The 22,385-nt window shown below is 42.7% G+C and overlaps 1 protein-coding gene across 1 annotated transcript in view; it reads left to right on the plus strand.

Annotated features, from left to right (window-relative positions):
* Positions 1–22,385, plus strand: part of PALM2AKAP2 (PALM2 and AKAP2 fusion) — a 308,648-nt gene that overhangs the window by 23,341 nt on the left and 262,922 nt on the right. The gene's annotated exons all lie outside the window — the stretch shown is intronic.

Here is a 22,385-nt window from a genome sequence, read left to right on the forward strand (position 1 = left end):
ATTAAAAGAACAATTATCATTTAGAGCATATCTAAGTTATACACTGAAGTACCTACATCTGTACAAAGATGCATATCTGGCTTTTAGGTCAGTAGGTATCCAAAACATGTCCTCATTGTAAAAAATCAGATTACTGGAATGGATGTACAGCAGATATCAAAGATAATGGAAACAAGCTGGTTACTTGCTCCAAGATCAGCAGTTGAGGGAAACAGAGAGCAGTTAGGATGAGCACAGCTGCCTCTGCACTGTACTGTGGTGTATGGCATCCATTAGCTCCCCATCTGACTCGAAAATGTGTGCCAAAGAGCCCTACTCAGTAAACTCAGCATGAAGTCTAAACTTTTGTTTCAGAAGGGAAGGAACACAGTCGTTTATTATTCTCCTAAGTGTCCTTATTCAGACATCTTTTTCCAACCAATCACCATGTAAAACTTGAGTTGTTACTCTTTTTCTTTTAATAAAAAATAAGCTTTTTTTTTAGCTATTTACCCACTAGCTATTCACCCACTTTTTCCCTGACATATGAGTAGAGCAGTATTGTCAGAAGTATCCAGTAACTGTTGACTCAGCCTGAGACTTTACAAAACCTGCATTTTTCGGAAGGTAGGTTGATATGTAATGCTGCATGTATCCAGAATACTGTTGTATTGGTCTGAAAGACATTGTGAAGCTTTAGTGCATCTTACTTCTGCATCTGCTAGAAATCCAAAGCAAATTTTCATTCCGGCAGTTTCACAAGTGGCAAATTGAACAACAGCACACAGTTAGTGATAGGGAAAAGTTGCACTTACCTTTTTTACATTGATTGCATCCTTGGTCTTCATACTTTTCAATCAATATTTATTTGTTTCAGTTTCTCCTTTAAAACATAGTTAAAAGGAAGGAAAGAAACTAACTCTGCTCACTAGTAAGGAATAAAAGGCATGCCATTGGAGGCAACAGCATTAGTCATGCAAAAAACCCTCATCATACTCCCCTCTCTAATATTTTTTGTTTGTCACAGTTACAGGGGGTTTTTGTGCCCCCTGAACTTGTGGCCTCATCCTTCCCTGCAAAATGTGAGTTGTGATACTTACTGTGGCACAGAAGCAGTGTGAAAACCATCTACATCGTCTAAATGGTGCTTTGAAGATGGAACTTCAGGCACAAGTGCTTCCTGATCTTTTTTGTTCTGTCTCCAGCAGCTGATAATATTGATGCTACAGAGGAGGCAAACAAAACCCCATTAAACACCTCCTGAATAGTTTCAGAGTAGTTTTCTTTCTGTTTTGGCAGTGGAGAAGATCAATCTCTATTGTCTATTACTGGCATTAGAGCAGTGCCAGCTGAAATCTACTCTCCATTGTGCCAGCAAAACAGAAGAAGTGTGCCCAGTGTCAGCCGCCAACAGAGCCCAGAGCAGGGAAGATGGGAAATGAGCACAAAATGGCGAAATCATTTACCCAAGACATTCAGGCAGCTGAACTCTCTTTTCTCTTGTCCAGTCTCAGGCTCCACAGTGAACCCCGCTGACCATGTCCATGTTAACTGCTCTGGTCAGAAGTTCCCACCCTACACTGAAACACATAGTCCACTGACCTGGTTGTGTTGAGGATGCTGAAAGACCCTAAGTGGGCATAGGGGTCTTGTTTTATCTGTCTTTTCTGCAGGATGCTCTGATCCTTTAGTGCCCAAGATCTGCACCACCTCCATAGGCCGTGCCAGCAAGGCCTTCAGCAGAACCTCTTCTGTAGAGCTGTCATGCATTTTGATTGGCTGGCATCAATGAAACTGAATCTTCCTACATGTGCTGCACTGCTGCTTCTCAGCCGTGTTGTGTATATTCTGTGACTACAGTCTGTGTAAATCAATTAACCCATTAGTTTTCTTCCTTACTTGCTGTCATGCATGCAAGCACTTTCAGAGATCCTTCAGAGGTGTCTGAGAACCAGAATTTGCATTAAACCTCTGCCTGGTGACTCCAGTACAGAGACATCTGGTGCAAGGAGGAAACCTTGATCCAGCCTGCTGACGTGACTTTTCTCCCTCTTGTTGATCTTCATGATCACTATAATTGTTTGCCTAGTCTAATTTGATGGGCATAGGGACAGGTTTTGTTAGTATATTTGCAGTAAGGGATAGAGTTTAGAGCTAGTAAGTCCTCACACAGAATATGTATTACAGCATTGGCTGTGGTGACCTACACCTCTTGGAGCAGTTCCAGGCACAAATGCAGGCTGGGCAGAGGTTGGATTGAGAGCAGTCTCTGGGAGAAGGACTTTGGAGTGGATCCAAGGCTGGGGATGATCTGCCAATGTGCAGTCAGAGCCCAGAAAGTCAAATGTGTCCTGGGCTTCATCCAAAGCAGTGAAGCCAGTAAGGTGAGGGAGGGGATTCTGCCTCTCTGCTGCTATCTGGTAAGACCTATCTAGAGTGCTATGTCCAGCCCTGGGGCCCTGTTGGGGGTTAGGTTTGTTCCTTCTTTCTCTAAAGAATTTTTTCCCCATAAGTTACCAAGGAGACCAAGTGCTGGATACTTGAGAGTACTTAACCAAAACAAAGAGGTGGACAAAGTTGGAAGGGGGAGATAACACAGGTAAAAGACAGAGCTTGAGGCAGCTGCGGGCTCTTCTTTTTCCGGCGTTTGGGGAGATAGAGAACAGCTGTTGCTGGCTGGAAGAGTTTCACTGTGGCCAAAGGGATCCAGTCCTGGGAAATCTACTATCACCGGTTCGGCCTGAATCCTGAGTTTTCTCTGCCACCTGCGGGAGCTGGGCCGGTCTTGCCTCGCCTTCGGCTTCTTCGGCACTGCTCCTCTTGCTACAGTGTGACCCTGCACCCCCTGCGCTGCCGGGACATCCTGCCCCTGCCTGCCGGGACACTCTGCCATCCCAGCTACCAGTCCAGGACTTTTCCACTGTTTCAGCTTGGTGCTCTGAAAATCCTGCAGAGACACTGAAACCAAACTGCCCTGTGTTTTGTGAAACAAAGCCCTCAAGGTTCTTGGTACTGTTTTCGTTTGTTATTAATGCTGTAGTTGTTTGGTGGGGGTTTTTTTGTTTGTTTGCTTTGTAATACATACTAGTAAAGAACTACTATTCCTATTTCCCAAATCTTTGCCTAAGAGCCTCTGATTGTAAATTTATAATTGAAAAAGAAAAAAGGGGTGGAGGGGGTGGGTTTACACTCTCCATTCCAAAGGAAACTCTAGTTGCTTTTTTTTTACTACATGGCAATTACCTGTCTTCCCAAACCAAGACAAGCCCCTAACATAAGAAAGACATGAAATTGATGGATCGAGTCCAGGGGAAGCAGTGAACAGGTTTGGGAGACTGAGGCACCTCTCCCATGAAGACAGGTTGAGATATTTGGGGGTGTTCAGCCTGGAGAAGAGAAGGATCCAGGGAGACTTTATAGCACCTTCCAGTACCTAAGTGGGGAAGAGAGACAGGGAGGAAGGTTTTACCAAGGCATGTAGTGGTAGTACAAGAAGTATAGCTTTGAACGGAAAGAGGGTTGGTTTAGATTAGATATAAGGAATAAATTCTTTACTGTGAGGATAGTGACACACCCACACAGGTTGCCCCAAGAAACAGTAGATGCACCGTTCCAAAGTGTTCAAGGCCAATTTGGATGACACTTTGAGCAACCTGGTGTAGTGAAAGATGCTCTAGCACTTGGCAGAGGGGTTAGATCTAAATCATCTGTAAGGTCTCTGCCAGCCCAAACCATTCCTATGGTTCTCTGAGTACCATGTTTCTTTATTTGTAGGGAAGCAAAGCAAGAACATCACCTCACAGTGTAGCACGACCTAGGAAACTTGCCTTTGCTTTTCTGAAGCAACACCACCTATGGATCTAACTTGATTTCACTCTCTTTCTATTTTAGTTCACAGACATATTCAAAGGTACTTCCCCGTGGCAAGTAATAACCCTTAGAAAGAAAAAATAATTTAGGCTGTGAGTAAAGAATGACTTTAGGAAGGAGAAGCAGAGGCAGAAATATTTTCAGCTGTATAGAACTGTTCTGTCCAAGTCATTAAAATGACATAACTGTGGCATATATTTTAAAAATATCTTAGCAGTGCAATGGATCATTTTTGCCTCTGACTTTCAAGCTGTGATCTTGGACAGGTGATGGGAAATTTTGAGGCGTTTAAGGCTGTTAAGATTCAGAGAGGAAAATGAAAAAGGTGAAAGTGTTGGCACTAGTTTCCTAGCAATCCTCATGGCAGGAAGAGAGCATTTTCGAGCACCAGCAGTTATCAGGACTGTCAGCCAGCTAGCTGCTCAACAAGGATGCACCCTCATGACAAGCAGTGGTGAAAGAATAATATTTTATTAGTATGTGTATCTTCTCTGAATGCCAATTGTTCAACACAGGACAGTAGAAAAGATCATTATGCAGACTTTGACATGGCAAAAGTTGCATCAGAAAAGAAAATTATATTTCTGTATCCCTTTCTCTTACAGAGAATTTCTTATAAATGAAAGAGAGAAATACTACTGCCACTCCCACCAAATACTCCATGCGGGCAAAGATATACTGTAAACAGTTTGTTTAGAAAAGTATTTCTAAACATTCTCTCTTTTCAATGAATGCATGCAGATGTAGTCTTTGTCTTCCACTTGATATATCATTACCAAGCAACAGAGAGTTAACTGTTTGCAGATGTGACTGAACTTGTGTTTGTTTCATTATTAGATTGACTTAATCAGATTTTTTTCTACTTTTCTTCGTCACTTCTGACATTATCATGTCTTTTGACTAAGCACTATAGCAGTACAGTGGTGTGTCCTGCATGGCAACTGGCCACAATGGAGACAAGTCATCTTTTGCAAGTATTGCTTGATAGTTCAAGCCTTGTCATATTTGGATGGCAATCAGCTTTGGATGGCAGTCACCCAGCTTGATGCAGCATAAAAAAAACCCACCCACTAGCAATGTACAGTGGCCAAAAGGTACCTTACCATGGAAAAATCCATTGTTTAGTACCATATTTTCTTTAAGGGTTTTTCCCTTCCCCTTGATGAGAGAACTGAAGAGCTTGTATAGCTCCTGTTTCATCCTCTCGATGACTGTACTTGCACATTTTTAATATCCTTACTGTTGTCATGTTTGTTTTATTCACCTATAATCAACCTGAATTGAAGTTTTTCTGTAGAATGCAATCTCTTGACAAGATTTGCAGAAGAATTCAGCATTCAGCATACAGTAGGGAAGGATTTTAATTAAAGATGCACCTTTGAAGATACAGATTCTCTTGTGCCCCCACTCCCTTACATTTCTGTATGGGATGGGCTATATTTTCATAATATATCTCTAAAAGTAGTGAACATGTCTACATAAACTCCTGGTGGGTGGATCCCATCTGTTTCCATACTATAAGAAAATGTTTTAGAAACCTAAAGGAAAGGAAAGTTATAAATGTACCCATCCTTACACCCTATCCCAGCTTCTCATTTTCTTGTCCTCTTTGATATCTGTCTATGCAAATGCCAAGACTGAAATTCAGCTCTTTTCCTAAATCTTTCTTTAACTCAAAATGTAACTTTCTTGTTTCTTGTACTAGCATTTGAAACTCTTTTTCTCAGTTTTGCTTTGGAACAGGGTAAATAAGATGCATTGGTTATGTACTTACTTGCCGTTAAGCTTTTCACCCCCCGTAATTCAGTCTCTTCAGACTACTCTGTTTCAGAAGAGTCAACTACAAGATACCAGAACCATCCATAGCAATTACCAGATAAATCTTTCTCATATCACACTTTAGAGGAAATTATTCCAGAGGGAAATTCTTGGCAAGCTTACTATTATAAGTACTGCTTACAGTTATAGGGAAAAGAGATGGGAGGGAAAGCTTTGTAGGAACTACTGTTTTTTCCACCTTTAGACTGTAAAATGATGCATAGAACTTGTAAAAATGCTATGGACACTTGAAAAAGAAAATCATGTATATATAAGCCTGAGTTAAAATTTAATTTGCATTCAGTCACTTCCTTGGCAACTCTATTGCTTTAAGCTTATCATCTTTGTTTCCTGATGACAGTGTGTTACTGACATCAGCTTAAGCTGATGGCAGAGATATTTAGAAAATAAAGTGTCATCTCATGGAAATGATCTGCCTGTGACACTGTGATGCACACTGAGGTGCCCAGCTGGAACTGTGGAGTCATAACATTACCACTACATAGGGGACCAAAAAGAAGTAAAAAACAATGCAGTAAAAGAGGGATGTTCATTCTTACTGGTTTACATGGAAGAATATGGTTATATGTTGATTCCATAATGAACTGGCGATATGGCTTGTAAAACACAGATAATAAAAAACCCACTGTAATATTTTATATACTTTTAAAATTGTGTTCTACAGTTCAATCATACCTCCACCTCTTCCCTGCATTCGTAAGGACTCCTAAAATCCTTTCTAAATACAAAAGCTAATATTCCTGTGTAGTCATACAACTGTACAGCTAAGGTTTTAAGAAAAATAGGAAGTATTGTGAAACAGGAGTTGGCAAAACAGGGCTAGTCATAATGGTTTTGATATTCCTCCTGTGCACAGGCCACAATGACATTTAAGACTTTTACTAGCAGATCTGCAGAGAATGTGATCTGCATTTAGCGAGGATAATTTTAGTTAAGTATCAGAGACTTAAACTGTGGGCAGATGCAAAGTTAAGATGGAGAGCCTGCAGCTACAATTAACTAAGGACAGCTTTCATAGTGACCACACCTTAAATAATAACTTTTGCAGGATAAAATACAGTTGAATTGCAGTAATGATGGAGGTTACATATGATTAAAGATGGCTGTATGTTTTCAGGTGGAAATCTGAGAGTTGATATAAATGAATCTGGAGTTTTGTCTCCTCATCTGGGGCTTCTTCCTATTACTGTAGTGCTGATGGAAGTACCTATTACTCCTAAGCTTAATTATTGCTTTAGAATAATTCAGAATTTCAAGATGAAAAATGAAAAATTGTTTCTCTTGCATATCAACTAAATGGTGACAATAAGTTTGATTATAAAAATTAACAGTTCCCTGTTAAGCTAACATGTTTGCTCCTTGCTCCCTACTCCAGTTTATCATCTCATAACACGTTAAATGCACTTTTCTCTCTCAAAGTGTTTATTTAGCGTAACAAAGTTTGATCTTGCTCACACTGTGACTTGGAAAATAGCTGATTTTCCATCAGATTGATGATAGCAATGTGATGCCACATTGCACATGACACTCTTCACAGGGCACTGCAGAAAAAGGCAAATCATAGAGAAGAACTGGAGAATTAATGTCTGCCTACAAAAAATCAGGTAGGTTTGTGTATCCACAGAGCTAACCCAGAGTACTGACTAATTTTCACAGGTGATGGAGTAAGAATTTACTCTTTCCTGGTGAAACATATCTGATTCTTCCCCATGAGAAGCCACCTCAGCTGTCACCAAAATGTTGTTTGAATATTGAAATAACTGGCACAGTAAGGTTTTCCATGTTTGCATCTGTGACAGTGCCATGTGACACCTGCTTATTCAGGAAGGAAGATGAAGGTAGTAGGAATAAGCCTTGTGTTTTCATATGTCCCATTTTAAAAAAAATCACATCTCTCCTTTCTAAAACCAGAACAATTTTTTGTCTAAACACTCTTTGGGCTTGCAAGCCTTGTTTCATTGCATTTAGAGAGGCTCTAGAAAAGTACAGTGTGCTGTCTGTAAGAAATTTTAGGTAACTGGACAATTCTGTTTTCTGGTTTTAAGAGTCCTCTGGCCATTGCTGTAATGCAGAATGGTGAAATGTGAAGACTGAGACAACTTCCAACCAGGCAGTATTTCAAAGCTGTCCTGTAAAGTGTGGTACCATCTACAATCCACAGGATGTGACAGTAGCAGGGCACAGAGGCAGGCAGAAATTTTGGTAATTTGATTTATCTGACATAAAAAGGAGGGAGATGGTATAGCAGAAGTGCTTAGGTATGAATTTTACCTAAAGCGTCAATGGTCAGAGAGGCTAAGACTCCTTTGTTGCGCAACACATCACTCAAGTCAAAGAGGACTGTGCTAGGGGGGTGTCATCTAACACTTCAAGTGAATATGGCTATCCTCATTGTTCCTCTCCCTGCCTGAGCTGGGTAGCACTGGGTCAGTGACATCAAGATGGTAGGTACGCTGTGTTGGAAGGTGAGCTTCACAACATTTGGGGACTGCTGGGCAGTAAGACCAATTCACCTTTATGTGTATACATTCATATTCAGCCCCACAAAGGTCTTATGGCTCTTTGTTCCTACTGAAAATGGAGACCAGCACTGAAGTTCCTGTGCAGAATGTAAGGCCCTGTTGCTTAAAGGCTAGACCCTTCTTATGAACTGTCTGTCACACAAAATTGAAGTGACTGACTGCTCACCTATCTTGAGAATACTCAAAGGACAGCCTAAAAATTCTATAGGAGCACTTCCTTTGACTGGCTACTAGTACAGAGCCAAGGTGGACTGCTCTTTCAGTAAAAAAACTCATTGTGCCAAGTGGAAGAGGTTGACCACTTGTGCTGATTTGGACACAGCCTAGGTTTTAGTGGCGGGGGAAGGCCACAGAAGTGGCTTGTGCCAGAAGCTGCTGGAAGCTTCCACTGTGTCTGGCAGAGCCAATCTCCAAGGGCTCTGAAGAAGAACATGCCACTGGCCCAATTAGAGAGGTTAGTAACACCTCTGTAATGACATACTTAAGAAGGAAATCAAAACAGCGCACAGTCAGTTTTTCCAGGGGTGGCGAGCCACCGCCACTGGGGCATCCGATGCAGTGTATGGTGACGCTCTGCTGCTGCTACCATTCTGGCATGGCCTGCAGCAACCTTTGCCTACCTGGCCACCTCTAGCCAACTGTGCTGCAGGCAGAAGGGCAGGGGCAGTGGCAGCAACTTCTCTTTCTCAGCATCCGATATGAATAGAAGCATTAAATAGTGCCAGCACCACGGCAGCCACAGCCACCCTCATGGTGCTGGGGGAGGCCACATGGCTGGTGGCAGAAAAATGGTGGGCAATTCCCCAGCATGGAGCCTGGACGAGATTGGCCTCTCGGCGCTGCGAGACGTTGCAAGGATCTTTGAACTGGTGAAACTTGTTGACAGTGGTACCTACTAGCAATTTTTCTTTTAGTCGGAGAGGAGAAGGAAATGAGAACATGTGGAAAAAGACACATGGCAACACAAAGGTCAGTGAAGAAAAAGAGGGGGAGGAGGTGCTCCAAACGTCAGAGTTGAAATTCCTCTGTAAGCCCTGATGAGGACAGTAGTGAAACAGACACTGTCCCCTTGTAATCCGTGAAGCCCATGGGGAGTGCAGAAATCCGCTCGCAGCCCATGTGAAACATACCCATGCCAGAGCAAATAGAGGCCAAAAAAAGCTATAATCCAGTGGGCGACCTGAAGAGAAAGAGAGAGGGGCCCTGCTTCCAGAGGCAAGGGGTGCTTGCTTCCAGATTAGAGCCGCTTATTCTAAAAAAACTGCACCCCATTGAACGAGTGACCCATGACACAGCAGTTCTGGTAAAACCATTTTTCCCATGGGAGGTTGTCCTGGTTTAGGGCAAATTTGGGAGAAAACCCCTGAAATAGAGTTCCTCTGGAGAGCAAATCCAAGTGGCCCCTCCCCCCAGCCGGTCCGGATGTCTTGGTTTGGGAAGACAGGTATTTGCCAGGTAAAATTACAATTAGAGGCTTTTTGGCAAAGATTTGGGAAATAGGAATAGCAGTTCTTTACTAGTATGTAATACAAAGCAAACAAACACAAAAAAAACCCCTACCAAACAACTACAGCATTAATAACAAACGAAAACAGTACCAAGAACCTTGAGGGCTTTGTTTCACAAAACCCAGGGCAGTTTGGTTTCAGTGTCTCTGCAGGATTTTCAGAGCATTAAGCTGAAATAGTGGAAATCCCGGGCTGGTAGCTGGGATGGCAGGGTGTCCCGGCAGGCAGGGGCAGGATGTCCCGGCAGCGCAGGGAGTGCAGGGTCAGACTGTAGCAAGAGGAGCAGCGCTGAAGAAGCCGAAGGCGAGGCAGGGCTTGGCCCAGCTCCCACGGGTGGCAGAGAAAACTCAGGATTCAGGCCGAACCGGTGACAGTAGATTTCCTAGGACTGGATCCCTTTGGCTACAGTGAAACTCTTCCAGCCAGCAACAGCTGTTCTTTCCTTCTCTGAACACCGGAAAAAGAAAAGCTCGCAGCTGCCTCAAGCTCTGTCTTTTACCTGCGTTATCTCTCCCTTCCATCTTTGTCCACCTCTTTGTTTTGGTTAAGTACTCTCAAGTATTCAACACTTGGTCTTCTTGGTAACTTATGGGGAATAAATTCTTTAGAGAAAGAAGGAACAAACTTAACCCCCAACATTATCTACTTTGAATTTTTTTCCATACCAACATATTACATTGAGTTTTAACTGTTAAAAAAAATATATATATATATACATGCAAATATGGGTACAGCCACATTGTCATGGGTAGTTCACCCCAAAACAAGGTCCCCTTGAGGTATGCATTGGGTCTTTTCATCTTTTTGCATCACTCACCAGGTGCAACCTGGTCTCTGAGCGAAGACACCCCCACGGCTGGGATTGTCTTTGCTGGAGGCAGGATTAATCGAAACTGTTTTTTTCAGCATACTTTTCATGTTTATCACTGGAACTTTTTTTTTTTTTTTTTTTTTTTTTTTTTTTTTTTTTTTGTCGTTTGCAAGGGCTTAGATTGGGTAGGACTTGTTCAGTTGGTGGAACTTCGAGTGTTCACTAACCAGGTGGCCTTTGCTAAATTAATATCTTAATTCTTGAAGGTTCTTCCACCCAGTGCCTTCAAGGTAGTTTTAAGTAGGCTATTGCACTGTTCAACTTTCTCGGCCGCTGGTGCATGATAAGGAATATGGTACATTCACTCAATGCCATGTTCTCTAGCTCAGGTGTTTATAAGACTATTCTTGAAATGGGTCTCATTGTCCGACTCCATTTTCTCAGGGGTGCCATGTCTCCACAGGACTTGTTTTTCTAGGCTTAAGATGGTGTTCCGGGCAGTAGCATGAGGCACAGGGGAGGTTTCTAACTATTTAGTGGTGGCTTCTACTATGGTTAGCACATAGTGCTTGCCCTGGCAGGTTTGGGGAAGGGTGATGTAGTCAATTTGCCAGGCTTCCCCATATTTATATTTGGACTACTGCCCACTATACTATAAGGGCTTCACTTGCTTGGCTTGCTTGATTGCAGCACATGTTTCACAGTCATGGATAACTTGAGAAATACTGTCCATGGTTAAATCCACTCTTCGGTCTCGGGCCCACTTATAGGTGGCATTTTTGCCCTGATGACCTGAGGCATCATGGGCCTATTGAGCTAGGAACAACTTTTTTTTGTGTTGCTAATTTAAATCTATTTTTGACACTTTTATTTTGGCAGCTTGATCTATTTGCTTGTTGTTTTGGTGTTTCTCATTAGCTCGACTCTTGGGAACATGGGCATCTACATGGCGGACTTTCACAGGCAGCTTTTCTACACGAGTGGCAACGTCTTTTCATTTATCAGCAGCCTAGATTGGTTTTTTTTTTTACGCTGCCAGTTGGCTTTTTTTTACTTTTTTTAGCTAGCCTTACAGAGCATTGGCTACTATTCACGAATCAGTGTAGAGGTAGAGCTTTGGCTACTTCTTTTTTTCAACAATGTCAAGGGCTAATTGAACAGCTTTGAGTTCAGCAAGTTGACTTGATTCTTTTTCTCTTTCAGTGGCTTTTGCAACTTGTTGTGTGGGGCTCTATATGGCTGCTCTCCACTTACGGTTCCTTCTCACGATGCGATAGGAACCGTCAGTGAAAAGAGCGTAGTGTGTTTTTTCTGCTGGCAGTTGGTTGTACGGAGGAGCTTCTTCAGCTCGTGTCACTTGTTCTTGCTCCTCTTCGTCTGTGAGACCGAAGTTTTTTTCTTTTGGTTAGTTTGTAATTATCTCTAAAATCTTAGGGTGATTTGGGTTTTTAATACGGGCACGCTGTGTGATGAGGGCAGTTTATTTGCTCCATGTGGTATTGGTGGCATGGTGGGTGGAGGGAGCTTTTCTTTTAAACATCTACCTTAGCACTGGTAGTCGGGGTGCTAAGAGGAGTTGTGCTTTTGTGCTAATCACTTCTGAGGCGGCTTGAACTCTTTTATAGGCAGCTAAGATCTTCTTTTTTGTGGGAGTGTAGTTGGCTTTAGATTTTCTGTTATTTTGACTCAAGAATCTCAGTGATCGGTCTTGGGTTTTCTTAGGCACTTTCTGCCAAAGGCTTTAGGACAAACTGTTGTTCCCGGCTGCAGAATAAAGCATATTTTTCACATCTGGTCCCGTCCTGACTGGACCAAGGGCTACTGCATGAGCAATCTTTTGCTTGATTTGGGCAAAGGCGTGTTGCTGTTTAGGGCCCCAGTGGAAATTGTTCTTCTTGTGGGTAACTAGGTAGAGAGGGCTTACAATCTGACTGTACTCAGGAATGTGCATTTTCTAAAAACTTATGGCTCTTAGGAAAGCTTGTGTTTCCTTTTTGCTGGTTGGTGGAGACATTGCTGTGATTTTATCAATGACTTCAGTGGGGATTTGCTGCTGTCTATCCTGCCGCTTTATTTCTAGGAACTGGATTTTTCTGGCAGGTTCTTTGACTTTGCTTTTCTTGATGGCAAACCCAGCTTTCAGCAGAATCTGGATGATTCTTTTTCTTTTCTCGAGCACTTCAGCTACAGTCTTCTCTCATACAATGATATCATGGATGTATTGTAGATGTTCTGGAGCTTTACTTTTCTTCAGTGCAGCCTGGATCAGCCCATGGCAGATGGTGGGGCTGTGTTTCCATTTCTGGGGCAGCTGGTTTTAGGTGTATTGCACGTCTCTCCAGGTGAAAGCAAACTGAGGCCTGCATTCTGCAGCTAGAGGAATGGAGAAAAATGCATTGGCAATGTCAATAGTGGCATACTACCTCGTTGCTTTGGACTCTAGTTCGTACTGAAGTTCTAGCGTGTTCGGCACAGCAGCGCTCAGCGGTGGAGTTACTTTATTCAATGCACGATAGTTCACAGTTAGTCTTCATTTTCTATTAGACTTGCGCACAGGCCAGATGGGGCTGTTGAAGGGTGAGTGGGTTTTGCTGACCACCCTTTGGCTCTCCAGCTCACAGATCATCTTGTGGATGGGGATCACAGTGTCTCGATTTGTTCAATACTGCCGACGGTGCACTGTCAAGGTGGCAATAGGTACTTGTTGTTTTTCTACTTTCAGGAGTCTCACTGCAGATGGGTTCTCTGATAGTCCCAGCAAGGTGTTCAACTGCTTAATGTTCTTTGTCTCTACAGCAGCTATTCTAAAAGCCCATCTGAGTTTTTTAGGGTTTTTATAATATCTATTTTTGAGGAGGTTTATGCCTAGAATACATGGAGCCTCTGGGCCGGTCACAGTCGGAAGTTTCTGCCACTCCTTCCCAGTCAGGCTCACTTTGGCTTCAACCAGAGTCAATTCCTGTGATCCCCCTGTCACCCTGGCAATGGAAATTGGTTCTGCTCCCACATATTCCGATGGTATTAGAGTACACTGCGACCTAGTATCTACCAAAGCTTCATACTTTTGTGGCTCTGATGTGCCAGGCTATCGAATTCACACAGTCTAAAAAACCCGATTTCCTTGTGCCTCTTCCTGGCTAGAGGCAGGGCCCCTCTAGCGCTGGTTATTATTCCCTTCTTGGACATACATGGTAGCGGTTCTTTCGAGGGAATCTGACACAGCATTCCCACCTCCGTAATACCTGGCAGCTTGCCCATGGGAGGCTGAGGCTACCTTCATTCTAGTGGAACTCCCTCTGTTAGTGTTTCTCTCCTTGAGCTCATGTACTTGTGCTGCCAGGACAGAAGTAGGTTTCCTATGCCACACTCCCATGTCCTCCCCATGGTCCCGCAGGTAAAACTACAGGTCAGCTCGAGGGGTGTACCCTCTCTCTCTCGCTGGGGGATGTTGGGCTCTGATTCTGGGGCCTGTGACTCGCACCGGTGCTACATGGGAACTGTTCTTTCTCATTTCTTCTTTCATTTTCTTCATCTTCTCTTTGAGTTCTTTCACTACCACAGAGACATGAGCCTGCATTGGGCCACTGATCATACTTTTATAATTTCTGAGCTTGTTGGCAACAGAACTCACTGTCTCTCGGTTATCTTCGGCATTAATTGTTGCGATGAATGTGGCGTATTGAGATGGTCTATGAGTTGCCAGATTCTACAACATGTGCCCTGTGCATATGACTTTGTCGGGGTCATTATCATGCTGTCCGGTCTTCCCAAAAAAGTACTTCCAATACTGCCACTTCTCTTAACTGTTGGATTTTTTCTTCAAGGGTCTTCCATCGCATTCTATTGTTGTGCTTTTGCATTCTGTCTCTGTGGACAAATTTCTTTCTCACACTCATTAGAAGTCGTTCCCAAAGGGAAAGGGGCCTTTGCTTTCTTACAAATACCTGATTTATACTTGAGTCTTGGGTCAAGGGTCCCAAATTCCTTGCTTCAGCACTATCCAGTTGTACGCCTGTACCCATAAGGTCCCAGACTCGAAGTAGCCAGGCTGTATAAGCCTCACGTCATCATCATACAATATCTTTTTGCAGATTACGTAGACTTTCATACGTCAGGGACTCAGTGATGATCTCAACCTGTGGCTCTTCTGTGGATTGTGAGGACTCTTCTTTCTTATCCTTAATACCAGCATCTGACAATTTCACTTTACACTTCCTTGTTTCCACAGGGGTGACTGCTGCTGGCTGTGGCTGCCCTTGTGGTTCAGCTGGAACCTGGACAGTTGTAACGTTTGTGGGTTCCACTGCTGCACCATCAGTCTCTGCCTTCTCGGGCAGGGGGAGGGTTTTTCATGACCTGGGGAAATGTACACCTTCAGCATCTGGCCCATCTCATGCATCTTTTTTACTAGAACCTCTACCCAATCCGGGTGGGTCCTTTCTGAGGCAGGCTGCAGGACAGAGTCAGGCTCTGGAGTATCATCCCTATTCTGTGGGGTAGGTATCAGGGTGGTTATCCAGGTCAATCTTCCCTTATCTCTGAATGCTAAATAGAATACGCCTATTAGCAGCACCAGCCAGTGTATGATATCATTAGCATTCAGAGAGGATTTAAACCCTTCAAAAACTGGTGGGGCAGACCCAAAGAGATGGGTAAAGGGTTGGGAAAAAAAAACTCCCCCAGTGTCATTTTTTCACAGTAGGTACCATTGTTAAAGTAACTCCAAAAACACACAGTTAGTGTACGATAGCCCTGAATACATGTGCCTGCCTTCTAGAGGAACTTAAAAATCCATGAGTTCTTTACTTTATTAAGCCATAAAATAAACTGGATGACAGTCACAGTAGCCTTAGTTATAGGGCCCATGTTTAGATAAGGGCCTGCAAATGGAAGGAATACAGCCACAATCACATGCCATCCAAACCAGGGTAAGTTAGACCACATGATGCAGCCTAATAAGGTTTTTATATCCAACGCACACAAAAGCAAGTACTAGGCTAGTTAAGAACCGCTATTTCTCTTTCTTTTTTTTTTTTTTTTAATGCCCTCAAGTCTCACGTTGGGCGCCAAAATTTGTCTTGGTTTGGGAAGACAGGTATTTGCCAGGTAAAATTACAATCAGAGGCTTTTTGGCAAAGATTTGGGAAATAGGAATAGCAGTTCTTTACTAGTATGTAATACAAAGCAAACAAACACAAAAAAACCCCCCTTACCAAACAACTGCAGCATTAATAACAAACGAAACAGTACCAAGAACCTTGAGGGCTTTGTTTCACAAAACCTAGGGCAGTTTGGTTTCAGTGTCTCTGCAGGATTTTCAGAGCACCAAGCTGAAACAGTGAAAAAGTCCTGGACTGGTAGCTGGGATGGCAGGGTGTCTTGGCAGGCAGGGGCAGGATGTCTTGGCAGCGCAGGGGGTGCAGGGTCACACTGTAGCAAGAGGAGCAGCGCTGAAGAAACCTAAGGCGAGGCAGGGCCTGGCCCAGCTCCCGAAGGTGGCAGAGTAAACTCAGGATTCCGGCCGAACCGGTGATAGTAGATTTCCCAGGACTGGATCCCTTTTGCCACAGTGAAACTCTTCCAGCTAGCAACAGCCGTTCTTTCCCTCCCCGAACACCAGAAAAAGAAGAGCCCGCAGCTGCCGCAAGCTCTTTTACCTGCGTTATCTCCTTCTTCCACATTGTCCACCTCTTTGTTTTGGTTAAGTACTCTCAAGTATCCAGCACTTGGTCTCCTTGGTAACTTATGGGGAAAAAATTCTTTAGAGGAAGAAGGAACAAACCTAACCCCCAACACCATGGAAAATAAACTTCCTTGGAGAAAAGTGGAAAAAAACTATTTATTCACCAAACAAAGTGCCCACAAGCTTAAAGAATGAATAAAATGAAACACTAAAACCTTTCGTTCTGGTGTGAGGTAGCAAATTGAGAAAGTCCTTGCTGTGAGTGTAGCTCAACTTGGTCAGTCCTCCATTCATTGCTCCAGAGGTCCAGGCCCAGGTGGGCCGCAGGTGTGAGCTTCCTGATGCTCCACTGGGTTTTTCAGTTCAGAGCAGGTTTAAACAGTCCCAAGAAAAAGGAAGAAAAACAGTCCAGGAAGCTTCTCTGCCTCAGCTAGCGAAACTAACTAAAAGCAAAAAAGATTCCTGTCCCGCTGCTGTCCGTGCCTCAGCCGAACAACACCATCCTGAGAAAAAAGAAATGCAGAGGAGTGAACGCGATTTTTCAAAACAAACTGCGCGCTCCTTCTTTCCCGGCTTCACTCTCAGAACCAGTCTTAAAGGCACAGAAATCACAGCACAAACAGCACAGATGACTGGGAATAAAGTTACCCTAGGATCGAGGTACTCACAGCATAGTGAAGAAAAGTCTTCTCTCCCTGAACGAACTGAAATGATCTCAGGTAATGAACTGACCAACCCCGTCCTCCCCTATACCCTGTGCAGTGGGTGGGAAGGAGGAAGGGGCTGGGGGAAAAAGTGTTTTAAAGGCTTATTTTTCTCTTCATTATCCTCCTCTGACTCTCTTAATAATAAATTTACTTTATACCTTTAAATTTGAGCCTATTTTGCCTTTAAAATGTTTTCTCCCAGTCCTTATCTCGATTCATCATCCCTCTGGGGTTTTTTTCACTTCCTCTGCTCAGCTATAGCAGAGGAGAGTGAGTGAACAGTTTTCATGCGTGCCTCACATTTGGCCAGTGTCAAACCATGACACCACTGCAAACTAACTCTTGGCTGAGGATTCCTGCCATCAGCAGCCTCTTCTAGGCACCTGTTAGCAAATAGTAGTTGTTTCTGTCATACCAGTCATAGCACTTCTGCAAGTACCAAAGAGTTTTGCCAAGGTGTCTGTGCTGGGTACAGAGGTTTTAGAAAGCCTGGGGCACTATCACAAGGGCAGGCAGTCATGGCACAAAAGGATGTAACATGCAGTTCAGCAAATTTGACTGTTCAGGGTTGTTTGTTTTTGTGTTGAACTAGTTAAGTCACTGCCATTCACAGCTGGCTGACTGCGTTTTAGAAGCCACCATAAGAAAATATTAACAATGCACAAACAGCCAAGTGATCCATCAGAAAGCAGAGAAAGGAGATGTTTCTGTAGAGAAGAATGTATAGAAGACAAAAATTTATAATTAGTTGGGGAAGAAAAATCAGTGCTTTCCGAGAATCTGTGGGAAAATGAATAAATTAATCTTTGCAGCTCTTTTTATTATTCTGTGCAGCTGCAGGAAAGGGACATGTAATTTACATGCGTTCTTGAACTAAAATGTGTGGTCTGGTGACTAGACATGGTAAGAGGACAAGAATTCCTCTCACTCCACAAAATTTCAAAAATTCTTCAGTGTCCTTTCAAAAATGAAGAAGAAATACGTCATCCAAAAAGTAAAAGTTCCCCATTCTTTTTAATCTGATGAAATATTTTACTATTTAAATAATTTCTTTTTTTCCCATTAATATTTGAGTAGACAGTGTTCATTAGATGTGAAACACAAACATGCCTTATGGAATAGCTTAAAATGTTAATTTTTAGTTCCTACAGTGCCCCCAATTAAGTCATACTGTGTGTTCATTAGTAGCTCTTCATTGTCAGCCCATCTTATAAAATGGACACATAGGTAATTGCCCTACTGTGTGAGAACCATAGGATAAAATGGAGAATTGGATTTGTGGGCTGCATATCACCCACAGACCATTTTGTTTTGCACGTCTGCTGTAGCAGATTTCCCCTAAGGGGGATGCAGGCTCTAAAACAGACCTTAAAAGTAGCTTGTAGCTACATATAACTATCTCACAGCTCAATAAGTTCCATCAGATTTGGTGAAGATGCCACTCATCATGAGTCGGGCCAGCCTTGAGCAATGATGGGTCAGAATAGTATAGAAATGCCACAACGAATCATGTTTCACGTACCATGAAATGGTACAATGTTTCATGTGTCCAGAACTGTCCCTTTCCAATGCAATTTTGCTTTCCTGTTAGAAACTGGCAGTTGCTAAAACAGCATGGCAGGCAGGAAAAAGAATCCAGCCTTTTATGAGTCCCAGACCATAATCAAGATAAGATTTGCTTCATTTTTAATAGGATTAGACTGGAATGCTAATAGAGGAAAGCTCTATTATTTTAAGTTTGGAGTATTCATTAAGAAATAGCAGACTTGCCATTTTATGGTGTCTGAGGGATTGATGTCTGAAAATGTATTTAGAGGATCTCATCTGCATTTTGGCTAGCCACAAGCTGTGCAGTGTATGCCCACACACCTCTGCCCCTGGAGCTGGTGACACACCTCTGCTGCTCGAGCTGGTGACACTCATGGTGTCAGACGGTGATCTCCAGTTTGTTTCAGAAGGCCTCTGCAGGACACTGGGAGCAGGCACCTGTTGGCTGGCCAGCTGTTGTTTTCTCCTAATTGCTTTAGTTGCTTGAATACACTATGCAGCCACTCTAAAGGTACAGTGAAGAGAGGGAAACAGCAAGCTGATGTACCCTGGAACATCATGCCTTGAACAGTTGTACATATCTGTGCTGTAAAGAAGACTCCAATATTGCTTAGTTACTGATTTAAGATCATACTCTCTGTGCTTATATTGCACTGTAGAAGAGTTGTTTTTGTGTTTTTTTTGGTTGTTTTGGTTTTTTTTTTTTGTAATGGTAATTAGAAAAACGTAACATAGGTTAAGATCTTTGTAGCTGAACCAAACTGGAGAAAATTCGTACACAAATAGTAGGTCCAGGAGACAAAGGGACATGAGGACTGGATTAAGATCATCAATTTCATACCTCATGTACTACTTTTATATCATGTTACACAAATGCAACTGAAGTGTGTAGGGGTGGAGATATATAGTCAGGTGCTCTGGGCCCAGCTGAAGCCCTGAGGAGGTGACAACAGCCACATTCTGGACAATATTTTGCTAGAGCCTTCACAGTTGATGGTACAAAAAACCCATTTCCTCCATTTCGACCAAGGGGGCTGACTTTCCACAGAAAAAGACCCCTCAGAGCAGATACACAACTGCAGAGCAAAGAAGGCAGTTGCAAGAAGCTGGAAAGCAGTAATTGCTGCAACAGTGAAGTCCTTTGGAAAGCAGATACCTGCCTGTGCTTACATTTGCATAGGTTTTAAGCGATTGTTGCTTTGGAAATTGAGAACTGAGGTTCCAGGCAAAATGTATCTGCAATGTTCTGTATTTACTGCATAAATTTTTATAAAATCTTCTGACAAATTTCACTTTTAAAAATTAAACTCTTCAATAGATAATGTTTGTTCCTATATAACAAATTCAGAAGAGAAAAGAGAGACGATATACTTAATGATTACTAAAAGATAACTAAATATAGGAATGAAGTTTGTTTTTTTCTTTTATATGGGGATACTATCAGTATGTCTGTGTATAAAATGGAGTTCAGATAATTGCCAAAGGGTTTGTGGATCCATCATCCCTCTTCATGACTGCTTTTACCCAACTTAAGGTGGACTCCCCAAAATAACAAAACTTAACAAGAGATTTGGAGGTGGACAAATTAGTGTGTTAATTTAACTGGAAGCATCTGGAAAACAGAAGGTCGTGTTCCACAGACTTGTCTTTTAATTGAATGATTGCTGAAAATTATATGCAAAGCTAAACCAGTGCAGGAAGCTTGATACAGAAGATGAAAACTATACCCTGTCTTTGCAGTAGCTGCACTCATTTGTTGTCATTTTTAAGATCTGGGACTTAGGCTGAATAACAGAAAGAGCTTTGCAGTTATCATTATGTATAGGAAAAAGTGTTTCATGCACAGATGTTAGACATCTTCTTTGCATGGTATTCATGGAAAAACTGTTGGTCTGTCAGCCTACAGTCTAGCTCAAGCCTTTCTGATTCCACATGGCTGTCCCTGATCACAGAATCACAGAATGAACAAGAATGGAAGGAACCACTAGAGGTCATCTAGTCCTATCTCCCTGCTTAAGCAGGGTCCACTAGAGCAAATTGCACAAGATTTTGTCCTAATAGTGCTTGAGTATTTCCAGTGAGGGAGACTCAACAACCTTTCCAGGCAACCTGTTGCAGTAATCAGTCACCCACACAGTAAAGGGGTTCTTCATCATGTTCAGGTGGAACTTCCTCTTTCTGCCTGTTGTCTCTCACCCTATTGCTCGGCATCACTGAGCAGAGCCTGGCACCATCCTCTTGACATCCCGCCCTCAGATATTTATAGATGTTGGTGAAGTCCCTTCTCTGTTGTCTCTTCTCCAGGCAGAAGAGGGCTCGTTCTCTCTGCATTCCTGCTTATGAGAGATGCTCCAATGCTCTCGCTATCTTTGTAACCTTATGCCAGACTCACTCCAGGATTATCACCACTCTATGTAATAACACTATTTAGGTCATCTATACATCCCCTCATGCAGAAACCTCCAGCTCTGTGTCAGTTAATTCCTAATCCCAGAGAAATTAAAGAAATCTCTTAATTTGTTTTCATTTGTGAAGCAACTAAAAAGAAGGGTCTGGAGTTTTTATTACTCCACAATCAGTTAATATAGGTCTGTTTTCAGAGAAGTGTTCAAGCCTGGCTGTGGTGAAAAGCACAAGGTCTACTTGCAAGTTTTGCTGTCCCATGTTGCACTGCATAAACAGCTATAGTGGTGTGTGAAACACACAGAGGAAAAAGCCTTCAAGCTCATCTTTTGTAACCTACTAGCACATGCTTCCTGTTGGAAGATAAACTAGGTATTTTCCTGATGTGCTTAGTGGGGCATAGAGGTGGATAGCCCGCTCTTGGAAATGACCAGAAAGAAATTGTTTATCTTTGGAGTCAAACATGAGCTTCTCTTGTCACTACAACATTCTAAGTTAGATTTTGGGTTTGTGCCACATCTACAGCACATGCCTGTGGCAGGGATTCCAATGTTGCATTGCTGTCTGGGCCCTTCCAGCTGAGATGGCAATGGCTTAGCTGCCTTAAGGAAACCCTTAGTTGACCTTAATGTGGGGAATGAATGTTTCTTGGAATAAACAGTTTGCAAAAGGAAGCTGCTAATAGCAAAACCTCAAAGGCTCTTGCACAACTTCAGAAGGAGGAAGCTGGTGCTTTTGATTTTTCCCAGCTTTGGGAAAAATCAAAAGTCTTTCGGGAGAAATTCAACAAAGAAGCTGTTGACAACTGCACTCGAAGTGGTTCATGATGTACTTCTGGTGGGAAAAAATTACATTATTGGGTTTCGTAGTCACTTTTAGAAGCTTTTTGTAGTTGGTAGAATTTGTCTTATGTGATCTGAGTTAGAAGAAGACTACTGTATCACATCAGGAATAGTGCTAAGGTCTTAATAGCTCAAAGAGGAGCCCCCTGCCTTCAATCTGATGCAGAAGTTTAAAATGCTCTGCTGCCTCCACTGCAGAAGTAATGACTTTTGTGTCTGAGGCATAGTTGCTGTTACTGTTTTTCATTTATCATCTTAGACAACAAATACAAATACAGGGAGGTTGCTTTTGGATTTGTTGCCACTGTAATTTGTTGACCATGGCCACATTTCATGCAGCAGCCAGACACCTATCTCAGGGAGACAAGAGGGACTGACACAAATGTGCAAGAGCTTCCTCAAGTGGTGCAGACAAACAGCAGGGTACTGTTTTTTAAAAGCTTTTGAACTCATAAGCATCCCATCTTATCCCAGTAAATTTCAATTATTATCACAGGAAGGAGGAAATGACAAATAGAGGTATTGATATGAATGTATGGGCCAAGAAAAGTGGGACAGAGGTGTAATGATGTAGCTGGTGTGCAGTCTTTGGGAGGCTCATGGAATAATTCATCAGGTGGGAAGGGAAGGAAGAGACGAAGAAATGTGTAGAGCCAGGTTTGAAACTATGAGC

The sequence above is a fragment of the Chamaea fasciata genome, unplaced genomic scaffold (genome assembly GCF_029207755.1).
Source record: "Chamaea fasciata isolate MVZ Bird 193981 ecotype frontalis unplaced genomic scaffold, bChaFas1.0.hap1 SCAF_4, whole genome shotgun sequence".
NCBI lineage: Eukaryota > Metazoa > Chordata > Aves > Passeriformes > Sylviidae > Chamaea > Chamaea fasciata.